At 41.0% G+C, this 23,897-nt stretch overlaps 1 protein-coding gene and 1 long non-coding RNA gene across 6 annotated transcripts in view; one reads left to right on the top strand and one right to left on the bottom strand.

Annotated features, from left to right (window-relative positions):
- Positions 1-23,897, bottom strand: part of PRKN (parkin RBR E3 ubiquitin protein ligase) — a 1,176,340-nt gene that overhangs the window by 422,101 nt on the left and 730,342 nt on the right. The gene's annotated exons all lie outside the window — the stretch shown is intronic.
- LOC120400715 lies at positions 1,566-22,044 on the top strand. Its single transcript, XR_005596021.1, has 4 exons — positions 1,566-1,722; positions 20,578-20,633; positions 20,784-20,866; positions 21,389-22,044. It is a non-coding gene; the product is annotated as an uncharacterized LOC120400715 (long non-coding RNA).

Below are 23,897 nucleotides of genomic sequence, written 5' to 3'. Positions count from 1 at the left end.
ACACTGATTTACTTAAATTTAAACAAAGGCTCACTGAGCACTTTGAGATGCTAGAATGTAAAGATTATAATCTTGGATGGTCTAATTCTATGGACTCTTTAAGGAAGATCCAGATTTGACAGAGATGCCACGTTTGATAGCATTTTACCTGTAAGATGGAATGCACAAATTTCTGTAGGATGTTTATCATTCTATATTAGAATCTCTGACTCGAAAGGAAAAAACGGACCCCAAGGTTCCCTAATGGTGAATCAGGAAACAATTTGCCATGCCATTTGGATGTGCACATCCATCAGTATATTTTAATAGCTGCGGTACAATATGATTGATTATTATACTAATAAGGTTAAACATAATAAAAACATTCTGAAGGGAAATTACAGTGGGTACCTGATATTTAATTTTAAAATACTTCTAACATCTCTCAAAATCTATAAACTATTTTCCTATAGACTCTAGTCCCTTATGAAGACAGGAATTTCTAATGGTAATACAGAAATCCTTGAAGTTCAATGGTGGCAGATAGTGACACTGCTCTGATACAGAACACACAACTGTGCAAATGCCATCAGCAGATAAGGCTAATGGCAGCACAATGCTTCTTTGAAGCCATGCGTCCTGCTCTCAATGTCATTTCAGTTCTTTGAAAAATAGTTCAGAGCAGTGATTTATTCTCGCTCTGAAGGAGAGTGGCTTGTTGCATTCCACTCAGCCATTTCGCTACAGATGAGCACTGCATACATTTTTGATTCATGCAAAGCAAAGACTGGCAGAAACCTCATCCATAACTTCCTCTCCCAAAGACATTAAAGTAATTCCTGTGTTGTCAATTGGCTTGTGTTGTGTGTGTGTTCTTTCAGTGCGCTGTGCCGCTCTGCACAGATAGCAGGTTTAGCAGACCTCGATAATACTACCTAACGTTAAGTGCTGAGGGACAGAATGTCATTGCCTCAGTAACCGTTTAGGCTGCTCAGTGCTTCTGTCCTTGAAGCGTCAATGTTATTAGTAGAAAGTGCAGCATGTAAATTTAGCAGACCTTGATGTTATTCATAAAGAAAGACCACAGGCACGGTTCAGAGACAAAGACACTCTTTTGAGTTTATTGCCCAGGTCCAGAATATAGAACTAACAACCACTTTGCCAAGTTCACGTACTGGACAGTGAACTTGTAAACATTTACTTTAATACACAGCCTGACTTTGGTTCACAGCCTTTGGCTCAGGTCTCAGATCTCGCACCAGGGCCAGTGCTCCGGTCACACACTACTACAGCTTGATAACATTCCTGAAAGCAGCAATAAATTACACAACAGACCTGCACAACACATTGTTTCAGAGCAGGAACACATACGAAAATATGCAATAAACTAAATATACTTTTGACTAAAAGAAAAGACAAGACTTTCCCCTTGCTTACTGTGACGGGGCGGGACAGCCCCGCACTGGTACAGCAGGGGTTAACCCTTCTTTACTAGCAGAGGAAGCCACGCCCAGGAAGTTCTGCTGGGCATGCTCCAACTGGCAGACCGGTATAAAAGCCAGTCTGGGCTGGCCACTGGGGGAGAAGGACGCAGACTGTCAGCTCCTGCAGAAGGAGAGCCCATGAGCCTGGACCGGGGTGTCAGCCGAGCAGAGGCCGCCCCGGAGACCCCGGGGAGGGACGCCGGCCGTGAGGGACCTACGGGGGAACCGCTCCCACAATGCAGACATCCGGCTAGACAGGGTAGGAAGTGACCCAGGGGGATTGTCGAGACTGACAGCCTTAAAGCTGCAGTACCGCTCGGCGTGTTGCGGGCGGATCCCCGCCGAGCGGGCAGCAAGGAGAGCTTGCCACAATCAGGGCCCTGGGTCGGGGCTCAGTGGAGAGGGCGGGCCCGAGTCCCCCTACCCCACCCCTTAATACCCTGCTCCGAGGGGGGAGGGTCTATGGACTCTGGCCGCTAGGCCGTGCTACCCCGCCCCGAAGGGGATGTTTATGGACTCCGGCCGCTAGGCCGTGCTACCCCGCCCCAAGGAGGGGGTTGTTGGACTCGGGCCGCTAGGCCGTGCTACCCCACCCCGAAGGGGGTGTTTATGGACTCTGGCCGCTAGGCCGTGCTACCCCACTCCGAGGAGGAGGTTGTTGGACTCCGGCCACTAGGCTGTGCCACCCCGCCCCGAAGGGGGTGTTTATGGACTCCGGCCGCTAGGCCGTGCCACCCTGCCCCGAAGGGGGTGTTTATGGACTCCGGCCGCTAGGCCGTGCCACCCCGCCCCGAAGGGGGTGTTTATGGACTCCGGCCGCTAGGCCGTGCTACCCCGCCCCGAAGGGGGGGTTTATGGACTCTGGCCGGTAGGCCGTAATACGCCGGCTACCAGGGGCAGACCGAAGGACAAGTGAGTGGCGCAGCGCTAGGCCCCCAGCCCGCCCCTGCCACAAGGGGATGCTGGGGTGCCAGACCCATCACACTTATATAACAGGGTCTGAATCTGCTTCTATTGTAATCAATAGCTAAATTACCATTGATTTCAATGTAGCAAGATATAAACTTTCTTGAATAACTAATTTTTAGTCACTTTCTTGAGAAAGATGTACTCCTTTGGGAAACACAATATTGTCCTGTACACGTAGGGCGAAATGTTCAAACATAGCTGGCAAAATTACATCTGCAAAATTCATAGCAGCTGCACACAAAATCCACGTTTGTGCCTGTAAGTGTGCTTCGTTGTGTGAAATATGCACCCAACCAGTACTTACTGGTCACACTCACAATATTTAAAAATAATCAGTTTTGAAATAATAGAAACTGAAAGAGACTTAAAGTAGAATTCCCCAGCGCACCAAAGAAAAAGCTCAGAAGCAGCACACTCACCATGGTATGCACACCTATTATTCAGGAGTTTATTGGATCTATCGAGCAACCAAATGCCAGAGCTAACTCCAACCCCTGCCTTCAGAACTCTAGATTTCAAATCCAGAGACAGTAAGCAAACTTTCATCATCTGAAGTAGGACTGAGGTAGGACTGATGACACTAAGCATCAAAAACTGTTCACTAAGTAAGGGATGAACAGCCTCTCCTCTGAGTGAAAAAGGCATCCTGACGTCCTGGAAACAGGCACTAACAATCTAAATTAATAAGGATTTTGACACCCCTTCACTTGTTTTTATTAACCATGAGAGGCATGTTGTAAACTGCAGATACCCGAATGAATTACATGCATCCCTGTTTGCACAAACAATTAGCCCTATAGCATGGGTATTTGTGGGTTCTGCAAGTACGCACCACATGGTAGCACAATGTAGGTGGCCAGTTTTTAAAATTTCATCTGAACTTTATTCGGACTACTGCATATGAAGGGTAGGCAAACGTTCTCTCTGAAAATGTAAGTTTCCTCCCAGTCACAAAAACAAAACACTCACGCACCCCTCAGTTACTTATGACATATGCAATTATATGATGGTTCAGAGGTTTGGTTCAGTTCAACTCCTTTCAACAAAGCTTGCACGTTAAAAGTATATGAATATATCCAACTTTTTATTTTTCCCTTTTCCCATCTCTCTTCTTCATATCCCACCCTTGCCCCTTCCTTCCAGCAGAACCATCTCCCTTTCCACTTTTTCCATTCCCCAACTCCTTCTAGAACTCCAGAAGTCTCTTTAACAGAGTTTCCACTTCTTTGCCTTTTCCTAAACCTTTACTAACATTCCACTGTTGGAAAAAATAATGCTGGTATTCTCTGGATGGGTTCTTATATTCATTTCTAACATGATGAGCGGGTTCCCTGGGTCAGAAATGCCCCAAACTCTTTGGCTGTGTCAAAGGGAAGCTTCACAGCTAGTGAGCCCTGCAGATATTACCAGAGCTGCTGAGACCCCATAATGAAATTTAGAAACTAGATAGGAGGTTGGCACGGGGACAGTAAAGAAGGCATTAAATTACCCCAACTTTATCAAACATTCAGAAAGTTCACTTCAAATTCTCTGAGACAATTCATGCTGATTCTTATCCAAACTGCTTCACACATCCCTAATTATATAATGTCATAATTATATTTTCCTTTCCCTCTCATATTAGCTAACTCTACAGGGATATGTTCAGTCAGTATGTTTGCCCTCTCTCCCTAAAAATAGATGTAAAAGGGAGCAACCCTCACCCACACAAGCCCTAGCTTGATCTATTAAAGTGTGATAAGACAATGGCATTTCCTCTGTCTTGTAGCATCCAAAAACTCTGTAGCCTTCTAGCATTTTAAATCACCACACTACATCTAATAATTTGAACACTAAAACAGCACAGGTTTTATAAATAGTGCCTATGCAGGGTTTGAATGTACTTGAGCAAAGGACCTTCTATTTAAGAGCTGGCCTCACTACAGACAGCCTTGTTGGGAGGGGTGAAATTTATCAGATTAGAAGCAACACTGTTAGTATTCAAGACACATTTCCAAGCGCACATGACATGTCAACTGCTTACATATCCTCCAATTCTTCCTCACATACTCCTTTTAAAGTCAAACATAAAGTGACAGAAGTGTAGAAATATCTGTATCCTGCACTCTGTGAAGAAAACGAAGAAAAAAAAACAAAACAAAAAAAACCAAGCCAACAATACTTGACATATCAGCTGACAGAAAAAAAAATCCCAAGCTTCTGCTGAGAGATCCTGATTTTCATATCATCAACCATGAATTACAGGAAATATCTTGGAAATACAAAACTGAGAACTCTAAAATGTTATACACGTGAACACCTTGCATGCCCCCAAACATCCTTCTAGTCCTTACCTCCTGCTCTGTGTCAATACAACAACTATCCATTCTACTTACAGGGGCATCCCACAAAGATCTAAACATTTATTTAATATATTTGATTCTATCTATGCTTCCTTTAAAATGTATATTCTTGAATTATCTGTTGAAATACACAATACTGTTAGCAGGTGCTTCAGCCATAATTTAAATGAAGTGCCACCTGTGAAAAGTGCTTCATTTGACTTCCCTTTCCTGCAACAAACCTTCACTTTAAAGACATTTCCTCTTTGCTTTTCAGGTTCCATCACTAGCCACCCTATCCGATCCCAGCTGCCATTTCCAATCTGAGCAGCAGACTGTATCTGTCATCCTGTGTTAGACAAGATACTTAGGAAGGCAGGAGTCTAATTGCAGTGCAACCCACCACACAAGTGAAATTCTAGTGTATTTTCAACCTGATGTTAACATATCACTTTATTGCACCAGAGGATTGTTTCTGAGCATCATGAACATCTTAATTTTAAATCCAATTATCCAGCAAAAAACTTGTGTGTTCTTAATATACAATATTAGAAAACTTTATATTATAAAATAATGTCTCACACATTTAGAGAATACTGTGTGTAGAGGGGGAGAGACTTTGGTCATGGACACTGTAGGAAATAGGAAAAGAACTATTCAATTTGAATGTCTACACATGGTACACAGGACCTTACTTTTTAAGGTCTAATCCAAAATACTACATTCACAGCAAACTGTACAGGACATATTTTTAATCGACCTCAGAAGAGTATCAAAATAATTTTGTCAAGATTCATATGTGAAACCTAGGGCCTGGTTCTCATCTTGTTTACTTTAGCATTAATCAGAAATTACTTAATTGAAGTTGATGGAGTTATAACAGTGTAAAAGACTGGTGTGAGATCAGAACAGACACCCAGTATTTCAAACTCGGTGCTCAGATCCCTAAGGCAACGTTTCTCAACAAGTGGGTTGTGACTACAGGAAGGTCACAAAAGGCAATCAAGGGATTGCAAGGAACTGAAAATTTTATTACAATTCTAAAGCAAAGAAAATAAAATTTACAGAGTAACTTGGAGGTGGTCAAAATCATCAACCTGAAAAGGTTAAGAAACACTGCTCTAAACCATTTAATCCAATTTACGTATTTTACATTTAATATTTGCTATAGTTATTTATATAGCCACCTTATATTGTAAAAGGTCATTCTCCTTATCAGTCGTGGATATTTCAAAGCCAGAAAGTGTAGCTGAGATAGACAGAGCTAACATGTTTGCTTCTGGGAAGAAATATCTTTAAAGGTTATCTAAAGATGATATTAGAGCTCCAGAGTGGAGATAGTTTCCAGTGTGGTTAAATACTATGTGAAAATGAAATCAATAATTTCTATGTGAAATACGTAATCATCATCAGAGTGTGGTAGGACAGTAAAAAAATCAGCTCACATTACCATATTTTTGTAAAGATATTAAAGATCCATGTTATTTGATCTATACAAGGTAGGTGTCTTAACCATGAACATTCCAACATATTTTTGATGACTTCAGGGTATTTACCCCGTTGCAGAAATGGGGCTCTTGTTTGTTTGTTTATGTATGTAGGGGTTGTGCAACATTCAATAATTTCAGCGAAGAGAAACAGACAAGATCCTTTCCCTCCCATGAGGAATAAAATGCTTGCAGGGCTCCTTTGTACCCTTATTTAATCTGTGACACTGCAATTGGAATTTGTCACTCTAGGAGCTACATCTGATGTTACAGCCTGAAGTGGAGCTAAATCAAAATAAACAATCTGTTCCATTCTGCTTAGACTAATACGACAGTGATGTAAGCCCCAGCACAGTGGAAAATGAATAAATGGGTTGCTACCCAGCACATACCTACATGCACAAAAATGAGTGCAAAGAAGATTCAGAAGGCTTATTACTAACATTCAAAGGATAAGTGGAGCATCTCTTGGACCTTTTTGCTTGCTATGCAACAGTATTATTTTGTTTTATTAATGTGGCAAAGAGGCACTCTAGTCAGTATATTAAAAAGGCCTTCATTTTATTTGATTTATTTAATGACCTCTGCCATCAAACCTCCCAGAGATAAGGTAGCTCAAAGGCAACGGCAATGGCTGATGGTAGCTATTTTTATTATGTTTCACAAAGAATAGCAGCAGCCTTACAGTCTAGTAAAATTTTAAATGACACACAGAGAAACACTGTCAGTCGTCCAAATACTCATTATACTCTTTAGCACATTCTTTATGATTTGCAAGCAGACTAATCTCAGAAGTTTGTACTGTATGGAGATGATATCTGTCTTCTTTAAAGAAAAAAGTGGTGTATCATCTTACAAACTACTACTTTGCTACAGTATGACTTTTCCAGGGTTACTGAGATAGGATAGCCACACAGAGATATTTTGTCATGAATGCAGCACATTGAACAATGCCACAACTGTGCAAACATCAGTCCCAATATTTCCTGTTTGAATACAGCATTACACACTCTGTTAAAAATGTTGTGTCCCTGGAGCCCTGCCAGTGCTGGGATGTTTATTCCAGTTGCATATGCAGGCTCAGTTATGCAAATGATCATGTTGAAACCCTAATCCGGTTATTCCTTCCACTCAAGATCACTTGCTGAAAACGAGGAGGAAAAAACTGCCATACATAATTCAGTTAAAATTGTCAATCTGATTGGCTGAGATTAAATCTAGTCTCTTGCATGCAATCAATTTTCCATTTTCATAGCGTCATAGAAGATTAGGGTTGGAAGAGACCTCAGGAGGTCATCTAGTCCAACCCCTGCTCAAAGCATAAGGATACAAAGAGGTGTCCAGTCTAAATAATTTTATTTTAGCAAAATAAGGGACTAGGTCAATTCTAAAATTCACAATAGACTTTTCTTTTTTCTCCATACCGTGCTTTAAAATGTTTTCAACTCCAAATATACATTTTCCCATATGCTGTTTTCATATTAAAAAGAAAAAAATCTTAAGTGAATAGCTCAGCTCATGAAAGTTAAGGATATGGAAGCAGTAACACTGATATCCTTTTTCCGCATGTCAGGCACAATTTAGGCAGCCCCAATGCAAGCCTTCCCACGCTGCCCGGCCAGTGACCTCAACCCTCATCTGTAAAATCATTTTCTCAAAGGATGCAAGGTTATCTAGTCTGCTTGATAGCTCAAGTTTTCAGCCTCTTCTCGTCAGAGGCCCCTGTATGAGCTGAGCCAGGCATGACATCCAGTTTTAAAATTAATACTAGAGAGGATACCCAGAAAGCTGCTAATACCAATTTGCATTTTGCTTGCTATCAAAGCTAGTAGGCTTTTTACACTTATGCTGCCATGCTTCCCTGCTCCTGTCATGCTGACAGCCAAAACTGAGTTTACTTGCTTCCCCTGTGTTTCATGTAGAATGTGCATCTAACTCTGGGAAGGCAGGACGGAGCCCTGAACTGTCAGTTCGACGACATCATGGGACTAAAGCATTGCAGCAGTAACAAGTTTAGAATTGCACTTGACTTTTATTTTTAATAGCTTCTTCCTCTCTCCAATATGTTATTGTAACAAAGGAATCACTCCGCGAATATATGTGTTTCTGTTCTCAAGTTGAGTCTCACCCTGGAGCTGGATGCCTCCCAAGTCCTTCCTCCTCCCTATTAGTAGAACTGCATTACTAAACATTTAATCAACAGAAACCTTCTTGTCCACCCCTAGATGGGGCTACTGTCCACAAGTCACTGTGCTGATTTTATAAATTCAGTTAACTGAGAAAGAGAAGCTGAAATTAAGTACCAACTATTTATTAAACTCTGGCCTATATATTAACCCCCTTGTCCTTTATACTTAGTACCACTGACTCCAGCCTGACATATAGTGCTAAGTCCAAAACTTTAACTATTTCCCATCTTTTCCTCATCACAGTATAAAAGCAAATTCCAAAATGTTGTTCTTAAATTAGACCAAAAAAAAAGAAAGCTATATCACCCAGTGGGAGCTATATATGCTTCATTATGTCATCAGCAGGCAATGAGTGATGATCAAATAGATCAGAATAGCAGTGAGGATGCTGTGTATCCTATAAATTACACACCTAGGCAGGATAGAACCATATTGGTAAACATATGTAGGGGGATACAGCTATTAGTTATTAACTTGTCTTGGTAACTCATAGCACAGAGGTAGATTTTCTGAGATATTTTTAGGTGCTAGGGAATAAGTTTGACTCCATCTGAAAAAGAATCAGAGTTATCCTCTTCCTCTTACTGCCTGTTGCTAGCTACGTGTGTTAATTGAGTGTTCTTCAATGGGCATATGTCCTTATAATAAGGACACTATAAAGAAAAGTAAATGGTGAATCAAATCCCCAAGGAATATATTTAATACCCAAAGAATTTACTTTATGAATTCAGCTGTATTGAGTTACAGAGAAAGGGTGAAGTTAAAGCAGCAAGAAGGGGAATGGTACAAATGGATCCGATTTTTTTTTTTTTTTTTACTTCAGTGCTCTCTCTGTAATCACGGGTCTTTTATATTTAATTTATTTTATTAATTTTGGGCCTCAGTCTCTGCTGCCCTGTTCCTTGTGTAGTCATTTCTACCTGTGCAACACGAGCGTAAAATTCTTTGTCTAGAAATAAACTACTACAAGGGCAAGGAAGCGGAGAATCAAGTCCTCTGTGTTTACTGCTCTTTCTTAAACCTCACCAACTTGCTTTTCATTTATTTTCTATTTTTTTTTGCCTTTTTTTTTTTTTTGCCCTTTTGGGTTTTTTTTGAGAGGGGGTATAGTGTGAATCTGAGAGTTTCTTTCCCAGCAGAATTTCTAGCAAGCCTGTGCATTCATCTTTATGTAAAAGTAATTCATAGAGCAGTTGTGAATATCATTGTATGAAATGATTCCATGACAAGTTAGGAAAATGGAAAGAAAACAAACAACAACAACAAAAACAGAAAGAAGCAGTATACTGTAACAAAGCAGACAATCAAGTAGAAGGAGTAGACAGAATAATTATAGATTACTGGATAACACTCCAGATGGCATTTTGGGCATCACAGTTAATAAGCAGGCTGTTTCAGGGGACCAGCATGTTAGCACATTATTGCAACAACTGGAAACCAGCAGCTGAAGCATGTCTGATTATCCAGGGAGCAACCTACTTCAGGCAGCCAAAACCAAGTAAAACTGAGTGGCTGGATATTCACTAGTATTACAGATGCAGAAACCCATTTTTCTCAATAAAAATAATGACAGAAGTTGCCATGATGCACAATTAAAGGACTCTCTAGGAGGAAGTGGTATTGAACATGGCCGGACAGGCTAATGTTTAATCCCTCATAAAAAACACTGTTTAAACAAGGTTACTCTACTTGCTGCATTTTAAAAACAGATTGCACACAGGGACAGCTGAGAACCAAGCTTGGTGTGGGGTTTTGAGTTTTGTTTTTTTTCTGAGAGTGTAAATTATATAGTCCAAAAACATTCACTAAAAGGAAGCACACACCAAGGTTTCAATTTACATCCTATTTCTTCATCAGATTCTGTGAACTCCTTTAGCAGTTTCAAGAAATGTAGGTTGAATGTTAACTTGTATGTCAAAATAAGCATATTTTCTGAGTATATTGTCAGTTATCTCCTTTAGCGAAATACATCTTCAATCTTGCAAGGGGCGCCATTGTCGACATGTGGTCCTCAGGGAATATGTTTGAAGGACAGCAAGTTTGCTGTTTATATCCTAGGGGAGTTTTCTGATACACACTGTAAATCATAACTACTGTACATGTATGTGGTTCCTTTTATCCAGGAGGTTCCCTAATTGTAAATCATAATTATTACTGCAATATTTGTCAAAATGTAGTATTTGGCCTAGTGTTCAGTACTGAAGGAGACATGCCTCTTGTACTAATTTTAAACCAGAGTAACACCACTGAATTCAACAGAGTTACTTCTGATTCCAACCAGAGTGAGCAAGGTCAGCGACAAGTCGAGCCGTTTTTTTTCTAGAATTCAGACACTAGGTATTCACAGTCCTAGTCCTTTTATTTTGACTTCTAAACCTCCCTTCTCCCATCTTCTATTATCTCTCTCTCTTACGGAAAGTAACTCTCCAAATGAATTGCCATCTGCCTGAATCTGAACAAATCTAGTCGTACAAAAATGCTTTTTAAATACTTTCACTGAAATATTTAAAAAATGAGATGAAGATAATACCCAAAGCAACCTCTTCGGTTCATACTGTGGGTTTTATCTACTCACATTAAAAAAATACAGTGCTCCTGACATTCCAAGAGGACCGCCCGGCTGCTACAAACACAGAGAATAATGTTCAAGTGCACGGTATTGTTATGTCAACGCCTCATATGCCCCCAAAGTTCGGTTGTGAACAGAGGGTAACAAGAGTCACTGTTTTTAGGCACAGTGAGCTAGAAATACTCATTTATCTATGCACACACATTACACCCACACCTAAGGATTTCCTGTCATAGTACCAAGCCTGATTTACTATAAGGTTAGTGTTCATACACACTTGTAATATCCTTTATCCTGTCTGAGAAGAAAGGAAATATCAAAAACATCAGAAGAGGGGGCGATTTATTAATAATTTATGCTGGTTCTTTTGCCTCTTGCTTGCTTTCTCTTTAGTAGCTTTTTCAACTTCGTCTAGGATTTTGTCAAGAAAAAAAGATATACAAGAACCAAAAAGCAAAGAAATGTTTTACAAAGAAAATAACTATGGATGGGGGTTTAGTTTGGCAAATTATTTTGGATTTGGGTGCATTTTTTGAGTTTCAGTAGGATGCTTCCAATGTCAAGGTCCATCTCCCTCTTGCAATATATAATTAAAGGCAAAAGGAAGCTGAATGCAACCTTTAGTGGTGTGACGCAGTAGGGAGTGGGGCGGATAGACCTGGGAATGTCCTCTAGTTTTACTGGGACTGTCTGCATGGAGGATGGGAGAGCAGGGGATGACTTTAATTGAGGGACGGTACCTGAGCCTGTAACCTGAGCCAGGAAGGGGGTGGGGTGAGGCGACACCTTTGCCCGGGAAACTGGACAAAGGAAGAGGGGGAGAGACAGAGGGGAAGAGAGCCGGCTGGAGGGTTTTTGGTTTCAGTTTGGGCTGGCTGGGAAGACACAGGGAACCCCAAATCTGGGGTCTAAGATCCTTGCCCCAGAGAGACCTGGCTGAGGGGTCCTGGTTGTGCCTACAAGCCCTGCTTGGGACTGTGTTTCTGTCGTCTAATAAACCTTCTGTTGTACTGGCTGGCTGAGAGTCACGGTGAATCACAGGAAGTGAGGGTGCAGGGCCGTGACTCCCTCCCACTCCATGACAAGTGGTTAGAATTTAAACATGCAAATGTCAGGAAACTGCAAATGTTAAGTTTGCTCACACAACATAAACTCAGTCATGTTACACATTCCTACATATTTAAACAAGTGTATTAAAATTTAAATTTCATAAGGAAAAGAATAAAAAGTTCTATTTAAGTACATGACTGAGTTAACTCTATGAGAGAAACTTTGTATTTTTTACTTTCCTGAACTTTAAGTGCTTGGGTTTTGAACTCTAACAGTAGTTTTTAATTTTCTTTTGTATTAGAGAGGAGGTGGGGGGGAACTAAACCCTCAGCTACACTTCTACCCCGATATAACGCTGTCCTTGGGAGCCAAAAAAAAATCTTACCACGTTATATGTGAAACTGTATTATATCGAACTTGATTTGATTCGCCAGAGTGTGCAGCCCCCCCCCCCCCCTCGGAGCACTGCTTTACCGTGTTATATTCAAATTCATGTTATATTGGGTCATGTTATATCAGGGTAGAGGTGTATTTGACTTGTGGTACTTAAAAAAAATTGTCATTTTTGGCAGGGTAATTTGTAAATTATTTGACCCTGAGCTATTTAGTTTGATGTGAACCCAGATGTCAACTGAGCCCTCTAGCTATTCTTGACTGGGGACTTCTTAATACATTGTGCAGGCTAGAGAAGCCATGAGGGGGAAAACAGGAAGGGGGGGAGGAGATGGGCCACTTTCTCTTTTGGAAAATACAAGGCTGCCGAGCTCACTCTCAGCAACTCAATGCCCCTGAAAGAGCCTACCCAGACGTCAACCCCCACCACTTCAACTCCCTTTGCTCCTCTGGAGGAACTTGCAGAATTGTATACACCAGAGAAATTCAACAAAAAATTACTAACATCAGTTCAGCTGCACTCTTGTTAGGCATATTGGGATCAAAGGATAAGAAATGCCCCCTCCCTCAGGCAGGGTTTCAGCAGAGTCAGGGACCTGTTATGAACCCTGGGCATTGCTCTGAGCTCCTTCCACAGCTTCCTTTCCAACCATTCCTGTCCTAAAATCTCCCTGAGCCAGCCATTTTTTTTTCTGTATATGCCTTGTATAGGACAATATGACTCGGGGATCCTCCAATTACTTCCTACAACTCTGCCCTCCCTTCCTGCTGCCAGCAAGACAGGGACTGTGTATTAAGCCCCCTCATAAGAGAAGATATCTGAAATGTATTCCTGGCACCGACACTTGTGTGTTGTCAGTTTTACATTTCCAGTTTATCTTTCCTCAGCTGTTTCTCTACCAAGTTATTTTCCTTTGAGTCCACAGCAAATTTTATCAACCCATGTTTTATTCAATACTAGCAGAGAAGACAGAAGTGCTCTGTAATGACAGGATGTCATCATATCAGGTGTCTGTGTCTCACAAAGTAGAATCCATCAATAGCAGGTCTTCAAAATCCTGAAATAGTGCATGAAAACCACATTATGTACACCAATTTAGGCACAGTGGTTTGATGTTTCACCTCTTTCCAGAAGAACTTGGATTTAATCCAAAGATGTTTAATTGTCCTGGTTCACTGATCTTCGGGTGCAAAAGAAGTGTTGAACCAAGAGCACAACTGTCCTGTGAGTCCCAAAAACTTTTAAGGACTATAGTTCTAAATATATACATCTATTAGATTAAAAAACAACAACAAAACACACCAACCCAATCAGACAATGTTGGAAAAGCAAAGAACACTTGAAGATTCACTTGCTGCCTTACAGTACTTTCTATAACATTCTGTAGAAACTAAAATATTATTAGTCCTACCGTCAGTAGAGTATGGTAAAAACAAATTATTCTCAGAGCACTTGATACAAAATGTCACTTGTGGCAATCAGGTCTTTTATAAACTAGAGCAGGGGTAGTCTATTTTTTTTTTTTGCCAAGGTCGAAATTTCTTGGTCAACGTATAGTCAAGCTCCAAATACCAGAGAAAATAATTTTAAAATAAAATAAAATTAAATAAATAAATAAAATGATTTTGGGGTCCATTCAAAAGCATCTGGTAGTCCAGATTTTATTCAGGAATAATTACTGCATTTATAACATTGAATAATTATCCCAGAATACAGTCAGAATAGAAAATCCACATGGGAAGTTATTTCAGAATAGCTACGACAGAACAGTTACTCTTGAACAGCTATGCCAGTTCATTTTCCCATGTAGACAAGCCCCAAGCTTCGCTGTGCCTCAGCTTCCCATTTGTAAAGTGAGGATAACAATATTTCCATACCTCCAAAGGATGTTCTTAGGGTAAATACATTAATGAATATGAGTATCTAAATACCTAAAATAAGTACCTACAATAGATGCTATGGTGATAAGAACCTGAAAATACCTAAAACACTCAAGCAACGAAATGATGAAAGATCAGAAAGATTGACACAGGTGCAGAAGAAATAAAAAAAAAATCTAAGTGTGAACAGGTGAATCAACAGTATTCAAAAGTTAAATGAGTTTGAACAGTAACCTACAATACTTGCTGACAAATGGTTGAAAGATAACAAAATAGAAAACAATCTAGACCTTTTATATATATACACATACACACACACACACACACACTGCTTCAAAATTACATGAGATGCTACAGCAGCATAATGAACTGTGGTGTATTTCAGAAGCTAAAGACTGCAAACTTCAACAAGGGAGGGTGTTATATCAAAAGTTTACTCTTTGAATTTAGTGTAGTGAGATTTATGAAATATAAAAGAATGATATCATGGCTTGTTTCACTGAAAACTCTTTTAGTGCCTAGTATTTATCACAGTGATTTATTTTTGGCTGTATGTATGTATATCCTTCCTAGGACTGCATTTTACTAAACGTAGTTTACTGCTAAAGGATTCCAATGTCCGTAGCTATAATACACAGCCTGGTAACACTGTCACATGCATCAAAAGCTTGGAGGGGAAAAGTATTGATCCTAATCAGATCAGACACTGAAATCTTCTAATGCATATTATTTTTCAATATTAATATTGCTTTATTAAACCCATATAAAATATTTTGCAAGTATTTGCTGCCATTTGTCATTTTCTTATATATCTCAATTCCATTTAATGAGTTTCTCTGAATTACAGCTTTTATACCTGGCATTAAATTAAATTGGAGTTATAGGGGTTTCTCTGGCTCCAGTTCAGATAGCCAGGAATACTGCCAATTTGGAAAGACACACATATAAAAGCAAAGGCTCAGATTACTTTCTTCTCATTATCATCATCACCATCACCACCCCATCTCATGTATACAAAGGTAATTTTCTATCACTTGTGAATCACCATGTGGAAAGTAATAAAAGTACAGAGAAACACTGTTAATTTTATTAACAATAGCATGCCTGTAGAGCTGCAGATTGTAGCTGTAGCAGTCACAAGAATGCTCATAGAGCAGAGTTCTAGCAGCTGAATGGAGGCTCCCTGAACCATTCTGCCCTACATAGGGCAAATGCTGACAAAACGGCTCTGGGGGAAAGGCATTCTACTATTCTCCTTATGAGTGGTCCAAAAAGGAGCAGTGTGTGCTATCCTCACGTCTGCTTCTGATGTCAGCAGAATACACAGGGCTATCTACGTCACGCAGGGCTGATGAGTTCCAGTGGATGAACTAGCCAAATACCTACAGTTCTGCCTACAGGTGTGCACCAATCCTGTAAGGTGCTCAGCACACATTAGGGTCAATAGGACTATTCCAGTGCTTAAAGTAATGCAAAGGCTTAAATAACTTGTTTGACTAGAGCCAGAGTGCACTGCAATCTGCAGGGTATAGCCCTATGAAGGAGAAGAGACTTCTGTACCTTTCCCTGCCTAAACCACAATACAATTCAGAATTTACCCTATAGCAATAACATACACCAGCCTTATAGCTTTCAGAAATTTGTCAGAAGCTGATGAATAGGAGGCAGGCGGGGCTCCACACCCAAAAACAATTAAAAATGCATCTTTTGTTTAAAAAAACCCACAATATTATTTGATATTTTTTAAAGCTTCCCAACACTTCAAACAGCAAAACCCTCTGACTATTTTAGTTATTCTACTGAAAATTTTAAACAGGAGAAAAATAACCCTTTATTTCTGTTCAGGATTTGCAAGACTGAGAAGGAAAAAGTAATTTAATGGCATCTAAGGCTATGCAATTTTAAAAGAAAAATGTTTGTGGAAGAGTAAATAATACTGATGTCCCTTAGATCTATTCAGTTATTTTCTCTTGGCAACATCCATTTTTTGTATAATTGGGTTATTTTCATTTTCTAATTTTATTTTATCAGTGCTGCTATTGCAACAAATATTGTATTTATTGTCACTATCATGCTGTTTACAGGTTGAGACTGATAAAAAAAATCAACTATTGGTCAAGAATTGGCTTAAGGTTAACCTGACTGCTGTAACAGTGCAATGTTGTAAAGACAAGCTGGTAACTTTAAACTGTTCACAGCATTTATTAGGGTCTGAGTGGTGCAGCAAAATCCATTATTTATAGTTTTAATACTTGATTAGGTGTTAAATAGGTATCATAAAAGATTGCAGAGAAACCTAGTTAGCTTTTAGCAACTTCACCACAGAGCTAGCCCTGGTAATGAATGTGGGTCCAGGCACCCAGGCTAGCATAGGCCGGCTGTAAGTGTAAAGCCTGCAGAGACAGACTAGAACAGTGGTTCTCAAACTTTTGTACTGGTGACCCCTTTCACATAGCAAGCCTCTGAGTGTGACCCCCCTTTTAAATTAAAAATACTTTTTAATATATTTAACACCATTATAAATGCTGGAGGCAACGCGGGGTTTGGGGTGGAGACTGACAGCTCGCGACCCCCCTATGTAATTACCTCGCGACTCTCTGAGGGGTCCTGACCCCCAGTTTGAGAACCCCTGGACTAGAGTTTCTGAGTCCTAACTAATGCTGCACTCACCCATGTGTGTCACTAGGACTTCTGGGGGCATGTCCCATGATTCTTTTGAGCTGAAGTAAACTGAGAAGCTCTATGACTCTTCTCCAATAAATTGCGGGAGAACTTGTCCTTTTGGGCACACAGCAGGACCTGTATGAAGGCACTGCAGGATCTTCAGCAATTGGGTGATTTAGCCTGCATCCTCACTACAAAGTGGATGGGTTCTAGCCAGTGTGGAAGTGGAACCTGGACTTTAATCTCACTAGCTGTGTCAGCTGGCACGAGTTGAAATCACCATTTAACACAGGGGAGAGATTTTTATGTGCAGGGAGATAAGGGGTTACACTTGAGTAAGAACCCAGTCTAACGACAGTGAAGACAAACAATCATTTTATAGTGGAATCAAGACACCGAACTGCAATGCTTTCAGGACTCAAATAGAAGATTTTAAAAAATGAAACTAAGAACTTTATGCTTCTGTCAATATTAACACAGGTGCAAGTAATATGGAAGGAATCTTAAAACTTTGGAATTCTGGAAAGCTGGTCTCTTAAGCAGTTAATTCTGCTGTGCAATTAAACGGAATTGACTATGTATGGTTTTCCTTCCGATATCCTGCCCTTGACTCATTCATCTGACCTTTTCTACCTCTAACTACCATGCTACCATTCTATGATCTTATATTTATTCACTTATGGCCAGTCTATAAGGGTGAGATCCACCAAGAGACTCAGGTGTTGCAATGCTGAGTATCATGATGCCTAACTTTTAGGTGCCTACAAAATCACACGAACAACAAAGCCTGAGTTAGGCGCTGAGGCTCCCTGCACAATGAATGGGGAGAGACAGGCACTTAAGAATGGGATTCACAAAAGCCAGCATGCTCCCTGCCTATACTAACCAATGGCAGATGCCAATGACAGGCAGGGGTGGCTCCAGGCCCCAGCACGCCAAGCACGTGCTTGGGGCGGCAAGCCATGGGGCGCGCTCTGCCGGTCGCCGCGAGGGCGGCAGGCAGACTGCCTTTGGCGGCATGCCGGCGGAGGGTCTGCTGGTCCCGCAGCTTTGGCGGACCTCCCGCAGGCTGCCGCCGAATTTGTGGGACCGAAGGCAGCCTGGCTGCCGTGCTTGGGACGGCAAAACGCCTAGAGCCGCCCCTGATGACAAGGGTGTGTGCTAAGCCCTGCCCCTCTCTTGGAGATAGGCAGCTAAATCTGGGCTGCAGGGATGCACTTAATCCTGTTTAGCAATTCACAAATGGGAACCACCAAACCAGATACCTGACAGGCAGCTTAGGTGCCGCTTCTCCAGGGAATGAGTTAGCCACCTGCCTTGCTCCACACAAAATGTCAGTGGGGGAGGGAGGTGGTGCCCTGCACCTTGTAATTTTTAGCTCAGAGGTTAAAACACTTGCTTGGGGTGTGTGAGATTCCACTTCAATTCCCCTTCTCTGCCAGGGAAAGGATTTGAACAGGAGTCTCTCACCTTTCAGGAGTGTGCTATGGGATATTCTGATGTGGAATTTCCTCAGTCTCTCCTGTTGAAGCTGTTCCACCATGGATTAAATAATGAAAGAGTCATTAGAGCAGGGGGACCAGATGAGGGTCTCCCACCTCCTGAGGTGGTGCCCTAACCACTGGATACAGAGTCATTCTCACTTGGTTATCAGGTGGGCACCCCAACCACCTCCGCTTCCTCTGGCTGGATTCTGAATGGGATCCGATCTAACAAGTGCCATCTGAGCACAGGTACCAGACTGAGCCTCACATACAATTTAGGTGGCCAAATGCCTATTATTCCCTGGTTCTGGGGTTTATGTAGGAGACCAGCGTCTGGAAGTCTTGAGTGAGGCAACAGTGTGCATGCCCGGGAGCAGAAACTTGAGTGCCAAGGGAACTTTTACTTTGAAAACTTAGGTGCTGAGTGAGTTTAGGCACCTACAGGGATCAGCAGCTGTTTTGTGGATTACAGTGGAGCCAAAATTGGGACTTAGGTGCCTAAATCTAGGGTTTAAGCACCTTTGCAGATCTGGGCATAAATCTTTAATTATAAATAAGTGAGGATGATGTATTGAAACTGCAAAATGAAAATTCATTTTAATAAAAAGTATGGTACAATCGGGTCTGCACTGACAATGGCACTGTCTCACACCATTTGGTTTTATCATAACTTTCCATGTAAGCACATGAACAAGCTTAATCTGCAACATCTGTACTTGTCCTCAGAATTATGTCAGCATCAATCAGTATACATGGGCCATAACATTGCAATGGATCCCAGACACAGTAAATTGTAAACTTTTATGACAACCTTACCATTATCTCAATTTCACATGCAGATCCCAAACATGTTATACACAGAACAATGGGAGAGAAAGATTATTTTCCGAGCAGTATTTTGGAAGGAATAGATGTGGGGGAAATATCCAGAAGACTGAAAAGGAGGAGGTTGCAGCAGCCAACAATGGGAAATAATTAGAGCATGTATAAGTAATCTCGCCCTCAGAACAGAAAGGAACAGGCAGATGTTTTCATTGTTGAGGAGGAACAAGAGACAGGATTTGTTCTAGTGCTATGTGCAGAATGGCAATTCTGGTTTGCGGGGGATTTTGGAATTTCAGAATTTGATTTTGTTCCAGTTTGGAAACAAACCAAAAATTTCAAGATTCTCCACAAAACAGAATCTGACAAAAATAAAGTTTAAAAAAAATCAAAGTGGTTCAATTTGATCATTTCAAAATGAAGTTGCACCTGAGAAGCTAACAGGGAGCTGGGAGCCTTGGAGATGGCTCTCCCAGGACTTCTAGGGTTTTGGCTCACCGTTAGCTCACCATGCAGGCTGCCACGAATCCCGGCTCCCCAACAGCTGGCAGGCTGCTGAAGAGCCGGGTGGACAAGCTGGCGGGAAACCAGGAAGTTTTTGAAACCCTGTGTGGGGTTTCATTTGACCTTCACTGAAATCAAACCATCTCCACAAAATGTTCAGTTTCTACACATGTGCATTCTCTGGCGCACAATCATTCCACTGGAGAATTTCTTACTAGCTTTAATTTGGTCACAGCCTCAGTGATCCCCATGTTATGAGCCTAGGGAATGGGGAGATTGGCAGTGTTATCAACAAAAATAAAGAATGGATGTAGAGGGTTTGGCATGAAAAATGATGAGTTTGGTTTTGACCATGGTATGTTTGAGAAGACTAAGAAATATAAGGCAAGTTGGAGGAACAGTAGGAGATATGAAATGAAACAAGACAAATTCAGAGTGCCAGAGTAGATTTGGAAGTCGTCAGCATAAAGCTGATAATTAAACCAATGCAAGCAAATGAAATTAGCCAGTGATGAGTCATAGAAAGAGAAAACAGAGCCTTGAGGCACTCATTTCATAAAAAGTTATTATCACTACATCGGGCACACATTCTGGTGCTAGAGATATTACTGGTTCTATTGGTATTCCTTATTTTAAGTACAGGGAATATGTCTACAACAAAATAGAAATGTACTTTCAAGTGTCCCCACTGTGTATCTTTATATATGGAAAGAAGAGTAAACATATTTTTAAAAATGTTATAAAACTTTCAGAAAGTCTGACTGTATGATTATGTACACAGAAAATGCACGTCACCTCTGGAACCAGTGGGATAGAAGAGATTTTTCAAGTTGTAAAGTAAGTTCCATTATTTTTTTTAAATGATTTTGGGTTAATTTAACAGTTGCTTTACTATTAAATGAAAAGCAAAATTTACATTTCAGAGAATTATTTATTTCCCTTGTATTCCAATGCTAAATATATTTGCCTTCTCAATTCACCTCCCAGCTGGAAGCCCAGCCAGGTGAAGAATCAACAGAGTAGCAGTCTAGCTGGAGAGAAACCTGCATCATTTCCACAAGCATTAGCAAGTATTTTTTTAATATTTATTCATACACCTATATATTTATTTAGCTATCTAAAAGCATTAGAAGTAACCCTGTTCATTTTCCTGTAAAGCTCCTGTTTCGTAGTCAGGATATAGTTTCTCCTTTCCAAATCCCCAGGCACTTCCTGACAAAGATCATGAATAGTCTGTTTATTCAGTGGATGCCTTTGGAACCTGTTGTTCAGAGAGACTGAGCCATGACTTTCTTGGGCAGAATGCTCTTTCCACGCAGGGATGGGTATCTCTTGGTCATGCTTCTAAAAGGCCTCTCTGTTCCTTCCAGCGAAGCTAGAACAGCACTGTGATTGTCTCAGGGAATCAGTAAAATGTGTGGGTGGCTGCATGGAAGAAGCTTTTCACAGTGTGGGTAATTGCTTCGTCATGCATTTCAGTTAACTAATCTTGGCCTTGTATTTTCTTGATTAGCCATGCAAGCTGATTGGATTGTTTCACTTTTGTGGGAAGTTTCATAAGCGCATCACTCTTCACTTCTTTTTACATGCAGAAACATCTGATACATGTAATGACCTCTCAGCGGCTGTTGGAAAGGACTGAACTTGGGGCCACTTGAGATGAAGGAATAATTCCTATCGAAGGAAACAGTAACTGGCTCCAGTTCTCCCTGTGGACTATCCACTGAGGAGGATGCTACGCACTTGGCCAGTTATTGCCAGCGAAGCTTCCCCATCCATCTGAGATTCACAGCTGTTCAAATGCCCAAACAGAACCCCACTTTGTAATGACTTCATACCATAAATCAAACTCTAGGATAAAGAACAGCCATTTGTAACCTAGAATAAATGTATGAGTGTCCATGCTAACCTTTACAAATATGTTAAATATTTTAAGGTAACTGGCCATCAATTAACTGGAGGTAAAAAAAAGTCTAATAAAGATAAACCCTAAAAGTCTCCACTACCCTAATGAGATAGCTGCCATCCAGAGGCTGAGATGAGATGAGATCAGAGGAAATCGGGATTATATAAACAAGGACCCTCAAAAGGGACTTGGCACAATGAGTCATAGCATGGGCTGATTTATATATATTTTTGGCACATCAAATCTCAAGATCTCAGGAAGTGAAGAAGAAAACATCTGTGCTTCTAAAATAAAACCTGTTTTCCGGCAATATAATCCAACTCCCTTTCCCCCAGCTGTGGTCAGTGATCTGTGATGTAGAAAAGAAAGATCTATTAAAAATGTATGGGTTTTTTTCATTTTTACACCTGGCACTCCATCAGAGTCCAGCTGTGGTGCTGAGCCGGGCTGGGGCCTCTGTAAAAAAGAGCATTTCCTCTGACAGAATGCATTGTGTGTCTCAAAGATCTAGGGGTCTACCCAATTTGTGGCTGTGAAAATCACACCACGGACCATGAAGTCTAGACTCCAGGCACTCAGCTCTGAAGGCAGAGTGGAGGCTGTTGTCTGGACACCCAGCTCTAAAGGCAGCACCAAAGTAAGGATGGCAATATTGTGACCCCCCCCTACAATAGGCTTGCAATCCCCTTTTGGATGAGGCCCCCAGCTTGAGAAATGCTGTGGAGAAATCACATATTTTTTGTGAGTTGGTCACAGCATAAAGAGCAGATTTTGCAGATGTGTAACAAAGATCAGACTGAGGCCAACAGCTCAACAGTAAGGACTAAGGGTGGGATTTTCAAAAGAGCCTGAGTAATTTAGGAGCACAAGTTCCACTGAAAGTTAATAGCATGTGTGTTCTTAAGTCACTTAGGTGCTTTTCAAAACCCTACTCTAAAATAAGTGCTTGTAGTCATCATCATCTTTTCCTTAAGCTATGGTGGATGTAAGGGAGAAGCTGACAGGAGGATATAGGATGGATGGAGAGGACAGCTAGGTTTTTCAGCAGTCAAATCCACTTCAACCTCCTCTTCTTGTTTGATTGTTTTAACTTGCGATCCTCCTTGTCTCAAGGCTACATAACCATCTGGTCGAATGAATATTTTTATAAACCAAATGTTATTTCCTAGAGAGGGTTGCCATCTGCACCTCACAATGGTAATTCTCCTTCTGGAGAACAAACATTGGATTCAGTAATAATATCCACTTCACAAGCCTGGTAGTTTGGATTATGTTTCATAGCAGAGATCTTTTCCGGCCAATTCGAAGACCTGTTATCCATGATTATTGAGTCTGGCCAAACTGCACTGAACACATGACCCAAAAAGAGTGAGGGTGTAAAGAAGGGTCTTTACACCACCTTTGTGGCACACAGATTCTGGGACCTGCTTCAGTCCTTGACAAGCTAAAGCAGCCCAAAGACTATTCAAAATTATAACCAGCAGCTAACAGCCCCAAGGAGCTGTGCCAGCAGCTGGGAACAGCCTTTTGTAGATGTGCTCTGGACACATCTCCTGCACCAGAGGCTGCAAAAGAGGTGACTTGGGAGTCACTTTTGCCTTTGTGTCACCCAGAAATTCTTATTACACAGGGGAGGTTCCAGGAAGCCAGGCTAAGCCAGCTTCCCACTTGCTTTGCACGGCTGAGATGTCACAAAGCAAGCAGAACGTAAGAACTGAGCCCAGAATAGCTGTGCCTACTTGTATATTTCTCTTGGGGTTTTAGTTAGAAGCAGTTTAATGTACTGACTTGCCTTCTCTCCTGCATATAAAGTTCATCAGAGAAAACATTGAAAAATGTTGCCAGTTAGTCTTTGAAAGACTAAATATTTGCTGAGAGTCTTTTGCCCATATATTTTGGCCTCACAAAATATATCTTTTTCTTTTAAATGCACTGGGCCCTGTGCACTTCAATTTGAATGATTAACTCTGTATGTGTTGCCTCTGGTTAGCAGACAGCACAACTTGACCAAATCTCAGTTTATGGCTGCGTGACAGCCGGCTTTAGATGCTGTCAATCATACAGTCCCTAAGGAAATTAATCATAATCATAATTTTGCACAGTGACTATGTCATACAACTGTTTGACTGTCCCTGCATGTACTGTTCTCTATACTATTCTCAATATCTATGGCAGCTGGTTCTCAAACTGTGGTA

This window comes from Mauremys reevesii, linkage group 3 (genome assembly GCF_016161935.1).
Source record: "Mauremys reevesii isolate NIE-2019 linkage group 3, ASM1616193v1, whole genome shotgun sequence".
NCBI classification, from domain to species: Eukaryota; Metazoa; Chordata; order Testudines; family Geoemydidae; genus Mauremys; species Mauremys reevesii.
This window is presented reverse-complemented; position numbering and strand designations above follow the sequence as displayed.